This window comes from Argentina silus (assembly GCF_951799395.1).
Source record: "Argentina silus genome assembly, chromosome: Y".
Classification (NCBI taxonomy): domain Eukaryota; kingdom Metazoa; phylum Chordata; class Actinopteri; order Argentiniformes; family Argentinidae; genus Argentina; species Argentina silus.
Window position 1 is genome coordinate 25,376,741 of NC_139654.1, and position 7,021 is coordinate 25,383,761.

Here is a 7,021-nt window from a genome sequence, read left to right on the forward strand (position 1 = left end):
CTGACGTGAAAGCACGTATCGCTCTGCAGTTACTGTCCTCAACGTGCAGCGGGTGTTGCCGTGAGCCCCTCCCCCGTCCCAAAGCACTCACAGGCGGTCAGTCTCATAGTAGCCTCGCGCAGCAGTCCCAGCTGCAGTCAGAGCAGAGAGGAGACCAACACCACTCCGCGTCCACACTGCAAATGAATCGCGCGTGCGCAAAGACGCCGCTGATCCCGCCCTGGCTTACAGAGCGGGATATAAATGTAAATGTTTCTTCACTGTCACACTAAAATAAATTACTGCATTTGACTCACACAGCCTCAGTCACTTACTCACCTCGTCCACTGCGTGTGTGCCTCTCTGTGACATAAGCTTAAACATCTAGCTAGCTAGCTCATCATGTCTAAACTGTACGCTCAAAAGTACAGAAAGGAGTGGGGATCAAACCCTGAATTCAAAGGCTGGTTGAAGCCGTTTATTGGAGATGATACACGGGCATACTGCATGTATTGTAAGGCTGATTTCTACGCCAAACTTTGTGATATAAAAAAACACATGACAACTCAAAAACATATTCAAAAGGCAAAGCCTTATAACAGTTCCACCCAAAGCAAGCTGCCATTAATGAGTAAAAAAAATTGACTCTGCAAAAAAGGCTGAAGCCACCATGGCATTAGCTATTGCTGAACACTGTTCCATGCTAGCATGTGATCACATTGGGGAAGCATGTAAAGCTGCTTTCTCAGACTCCACTGCTGCTACTCACTTCAAAATGCATAGGACAAAGTGCACGGAAATGATTAATGGTGTTCTAGCACCATACTTTCTAAAAAAGTTGGTCGCAGATGTGGGTGACCAGAGTTTCAGCCTCCTCCTCGATGAGTCCACAGATATAAGTGTTTCTAAGTACCTGGGGGTTGTGATAAGGTACTTTAGTGACACCAAACACACAATTGTCTCAACATTTCTGGGGCTTGTTGAGTTGGAGGGAGGAGATGCCATTTCTATAGCCCGAGCTGTTGTCGCTTTCCTGGAGAAGTGTTGTCTTAAAAAAGAGAAACTCCTGGGGATAGGGACTGACAATGCCTCCGTTATGACGGGGATTAACAATGGGGTCCATAAAGTGCTGAAGGAGGAGTATGGCCTCAAAGATCTGGTTCTTATTCGCTGTGTGTGTCACTCTCTGCAGCTTAGTGTCTCTTTTGGGTCACTTTGCCGGTCCCAAGCCCGGATAAAGGAGGAGGGTTGGACGTAGAGCTAGCAATTCCACCCCACATAACAGTATTTTGATTAAATTTGATATTCTAACATTTAACAATACAGGACAAAATTGTTTTATGTAATGTGGGTCTAGACAAAGCATTAAAGTCATGAAGTTATTTTGAGAAGTGATTTCAATGGCAAAATGAAAACCAAGAATCAACAGAAGAAAGTTCATTTGTAGTTCTAAACATATTTAGGGTGTTTTTTACTCACTTTTTGTCTCTCCCACGACGTCCATTACAATTACATGCAAATGAGATATTATGCAAATTAGGCGATGACGTCATTTAGCGACTTCTAGCGACTTTTAGGACAGCCAATAGCTACTTTCCTTACTGAGGAGTTGGCAACACTGTGTGGTAGACTGAGATGTGGTAGTGAAGGAGACGACAGGATGGCTTGCTCGAAAGTAAGAAAAGTAGATACAGAAAACCGATCTTTTAAGGATGAATGGACGGAGAAATATATGTTCATTCTTCCTACAGCCAGTTCCAAACCCATGTGTCTCACATGTGTCTCACATGTGTCTCATATGCTCATTTGAGGAGATGTATCCTCAGCAGTCCGAGGTGAGGGCACACAAAATCACCGAACTAACAACTTCATTTACAGCCCAGCAACGTGCAAATGAATGATTTTGGGGCAACATAAAAAAACATTTAGTGACGCGACAGTTGTGAAGGAGTGTTTGAACGCCGTTGCCGAAACGTTACTTGAGGATAACGTTAAACAAAAAGATGAAATGTGTGAGAAAATAAAGCAAATCCCAATGTCAGCTACAACCACAACCAGAAAATCTGAAATATTAGCAGATGATGCACTGGCACAGCTTGATGCAGCTATTCAGAGTGCAGTATGCATATCTTTAGCCATTGATGAGTCTACAGATGTAACAGATAATGCCCAGCTTTTGGTGTATGTGCGATTTTTTCAAAAAGAGAAGGAAGAGATGTGTGAGGACTTGCTGTGTGTGACACCACTTGAGACACACACAAGAGGAGAGGACATATATGAGGCGATAAAGGAGATGCTGAAAAAGAGGAAGATTGATCTGAAACAAGTGGTCTCAGTCACCACAGATGGCGCCCCTGCCATAGTAGGAAGAGAGAAGGGGGCTGTGGCACGGATGAAACAAGACAACCCTGATCTCATAGCTTACCACTGTATCATCCATCAGACTGTTCTGTGTGCCAGTCTGTCTGAAGAGATTGCTGAAGAAATGAATACAATGATGAAACTCATCAACTTTCTTAGGGCATCCTCATCCCATCAGCACTGTCTGCTGAGAGAATTTCTGAAAGAAGTTGGGGCAAATGCAAATGACCTACTACTGTACAATAATGTACGATGGCTGAGCAAAGGGAATGCATTGGGACGCTTCTGGTCCATTCGAAACGAAATAGCAGATTACTTACAGCAGCTCAAGAGTCAGAAAGCAACAGAGTTCTCAATATTTTTGCAAGATGAGCACAAGATGGATATGGTTGCTTTTTTAGTTGACATCACAGCACAACTTAATGAGCTCAATTTAAAGATGCAGGGTCAGAAAACTTCAGTTTCTGATTTGATGACAGCTGTCCGCTCTTTCCAGAGGAAGCTGGACATTTTCAAAGCTGATATTCAAGGAGAGTGTGCACACTTCCCAAAAGTGCAGGAGCCGATTCGGGGTGAGCAAGACGTTTCTCCATATGTTGTCTTCATAGACAAGCTGATTAGAAACTCCTCCTGCTAATCCAGAATCCATTCCACATCAGAGAAATCAGAGAATTTTCTAAGGAGGTGACACAGACCTACAAGTGGGCGCATGCTGGATCTCTACAGCTAGAGCTCACTGATCTGCAAGCAAATGTTGTGCTAAAACAGCATTTTGAAGAAACTGACCCTGCTGCTTTCTGGCTTCAGACTGTGTCTGAGACTGTTTTCCCTGGTCTAACCAAAGTAGCACTACACACCTTGACCATGTTTGGATCGACTTACAGCTGTGAATCAGCTTTCTTGACTATGAACATCATTAAAAACAAGTACCGTTCCAGGCTCACCAATGAGCACCTGCACATGTGCATGTGAATGGCACTAACTCCATTCCAGTCAAACTACTGGCAGGGCAGTCTCTGGCACATTTCTCTCACTAGGAAAGAGAGCTCTTGTGGGGGGACATGCAGCGTTCGGCCTGTAGAGGGAGCTACAGGACCGTGGCCAGGGTTGTGTCGGCGAGGCTTCGTTGCACACCTGTTGCAAATAAAGCCTCATTGACTAGTGCTTAAGATGTGGGTGCCTCTGCTTTTTCAGTAGGTCGGCTGGGAACAGCGGAAAAGGGGCGAGAGGAGATACGACGGCTGAAAAGTTGTGGGTCCACTACTAAGAGCTGAAAAGCCAGAGACTGTGTCATAATAAACGGGACTAAAAATCCCTCACTAAAGATACTGCGTCTGCCTCTGTGTACAACAGACTTTGTTACATTGGCGCCCAACCTGGGACACAGAAATGGAGACGCTGACGACGGCCATAGCGAGGATGACCCTGATCTTGGAGCAGCAGGCTGTCCTGCAGCAGAACAAGCAGGTCGCGGTGGGAGAGATGACGGCGGCGAGGGCTGAGGACCGTGCCCTCCTCCAGGACCTCGCCGGGGCCATCAAGGCGGGGCCGGCGGCCGGGTCGGCACAAGGCCCCCCCAAGATCCACCTCCAGAAAATGGGGGACCTGGACGACCCGGAGGCGTTCCTCGCGGTGTTTGAGGGGACGGCGAGGATCTCGGGGTGGCCGGACGGAGAGTGGGCCTACCATCTGCTGCCCCTCCTGTCAGGGGAGGCGCAGCTCGCGGCCCACAGCCTACCAGCGGCTGCCCAACGGGACTACCCCTCCCTGGCCCGGGCAATTCGGAACCGCCTGGGCCTCACACCGGAGGAGCACCGTCGCCGGTTCCGGGCCCTGACTATGGAGGAGGGGAGCCGGCCCTTCGCCTACGCCCAGCGGCTGCGGGACAGCCCGTGGCGGTGGCTGGACCCAAGGAACAGCTCGGCGGAGGAGGTCGGGGACCGGGTAGTTCTAGAACAGTTTCTCACGGGGCTCCCGGCCCGAACCGCCGCCTGGGTCCAGTACCACCGACCCCAGGATCTCGCGGCCGCCGTGGGATTAGCAGAGGACCATCTCTCCCTCCCACCGCGGGATCTGCGACGACCAACCCCGGCCCCGCGCCAGGGGGCGGGGGGCTGGCGCCCGGGAGGAGCCAAGGGACCGGAAGGGGAAAGGCCGGCGCCCGCCCCGAGGACGAGATGGCAGGGGCGCACCCATCCGGAGCCAGCCCTGGCCCCACAGATAGCACCCCGAGCGACAGGGGGGGTGTGTTGGCGATGCGGACGGCCGGGCCATGTGCAGGCCGAGTGCCCGGTGATGGAGGTGGGGCAGGTCGTCCGCATCGGCGACATACCGGGCCCTCCCCCGATCCAGGAGCGGCGAATCGTGTTCCGGTAAGGATACAGCATGATACGCACCAGGCGTTCTTGGATTCGGGCTGCATGCAATCCATGATCCAGGAGCGCCTGGTTCGACCGGGGGCATTGTTGAAGGCGTCGAAGGTGTTGATGAAGTGTGTGCATGGGGACATTCACGAATATCCTGTGGTCGCTATCGAAATTCATTATGAGGGAAAAAAACATAGTGTACAGGCGGCGGTTAGCCCACGCCTCACGCATCCCCTGATTCTAGGTGTAGATTGGGAAGGGTTTCCTCAAGCGGTAAAGAGGGCTACCGGGATGCGTGCACAACAGCTAGGGAGGTGTGTGGCGTGTAATGTGCTCTGTGCCGAGGCGGCGCCTCGCGACACTGCCGGGGAGCCGGAGCCGGCGGGGGCGCCTCACCCCGAGACTTCCTCGCCGAACTATCCGCTGCTAGGCGACTTCCCCCTCGAGCAGTCTCGTGATGAGACCCTCAGATCAGCCTTTGACCAAGTGATAGCAATTGATGGTACTTTGATACGGCCAGACACGGTGCGCGCCCACCCCTATTTTGCGATTATCAGCGACAGGTTATATCGAGTAAGTCGTGACTCACATAGTCAGGAGGAAGTAACCCAGTTGCTGGTTCCCCGCAGCCGCCGCGAAATGGTCTTCCAGGCGGCTCATTTCAACCCCATGGCGGGCCATCTAGGGTATGACAAAACACTGCACCGTATAATGGCTCGATTTTATTGGCCGGGGATTCGGGCAGAGGTGCGTAGGTGGTGCGCATCCTGTCGGGAATGTCAGTTAGTAAATCCCCCGGCCATTCCACGGGCCCCCTTGCGGCCCTTACCATTGGTCGAGAACCCATTCGACCGCATTGCGATGGATATTATCGGGCCATTTGAGCGGAGCACACAGGGTTATCGATTTGTGTTGGTCTTGATAGATTACGCCACCCGATACCCCGAGGCAATACCTCTGCGCAATATCTCTGCCAGGAGTGTAGCGCAAGCATTGTTTCAAGTCATCTCCCGCGTGGGAATCCCGAAAGAGATTCTCACCGATCAGGGCACTAATTTTATGTCACGCACCCTCAAGGAACTGTATGGCTTGTTGAACATCAAGGCGATTCGAACCAGTGTTTACCACCCGGCCACTGACGGCCTTTGTGAGCGGTTCAATCGGACCTTGAAGTCAATGATCCGGAAGTTTGTCCACGAGGATAGTCGGAATTGGCATAAATGGCTAGATCCCCTGTTGTTTGCGGTGCGGGAAGTTCCCCAAGCTTCCACCGGGTTTTCCCCGTTTGAATTACTCTACGGGCGTAAGCCCCGGGGTGTCCTAGACCTGTTTAAAGAAAATTGGGAGGAAGGGTCTAGCGACAGTAAGAGTGAGATCCAGTACGTCCTCGACTTGCGCACAAAGCTCCACGCCCTAGGGGCTATCTCACGTGAGCATTTGCTGCAAGCCCAGGAGCGTCAGAAACGCCTGTATGACAGGGGGACTACCCTACGAGAGTTTACACCGGGAGACAAGGTGCTCGTACTGTTACCCACCTCCAGCACGAAATTACTCGCGAAGTGGCAAGGGCCGTTTGTGGTCACACGTCGCATGGGGGACGTGGATTATGAGGTTATACGCTCGGACCGGGGGGACAGCTTGCAGGTGTATCACGTCAATCTCCTAAAAAAATGGAACGACGTGGTCACTGTTGCTCTGGCTACGATAGTTCCAGAGAGAGAGGAGTTCGGTCCGGAAGTCCCAAAATCGAAAGGTAGCACTCCGGTCGATATTGATAACCATCTCTCTGCTAGCCAGGCCGCGGACGTTGCAGATTTGCAGCTTAAGTTCGCCGACGTGTTCTCTCCCCTGCCCGGTCGGACTACTCTCATCGACCACCATATAGAAACGCAGCCGGGTTTAACGGTGCGCACGCGTCCCTATTGGTTGCCGGTGCACAAACGAGACGTTGTGTGCCGGGAGTTGGAAGCCATGCTGGAGCTGGGTGTGGTCGAGGAGTCCCGCAGTGATTGGTGTAGCCCCATCGTGCTTGTCAACAAGCCAGATGGGACTATACGGTTCTGTGTGGATTATAGACGGGTTAATGCGGTCTCCAAGTTCGATGCATATCCGATGCCCCGGGTCGACGAGCTCTTGGACCGGCTTGGTACGGCCAGGTACTTCACGACATTGGATTGCACGAAGGGATACTGGCAGATTCCACTCTCGCCGGTGTCCCGGGAGAAAACGGCATTCTCCACTCCGCTCGGGTTATTCCAGTTCACCGTGCTCCCTTTCGGGTTGTTCGGAGCCCCAGCCACTTTTCAGCGCCTCAT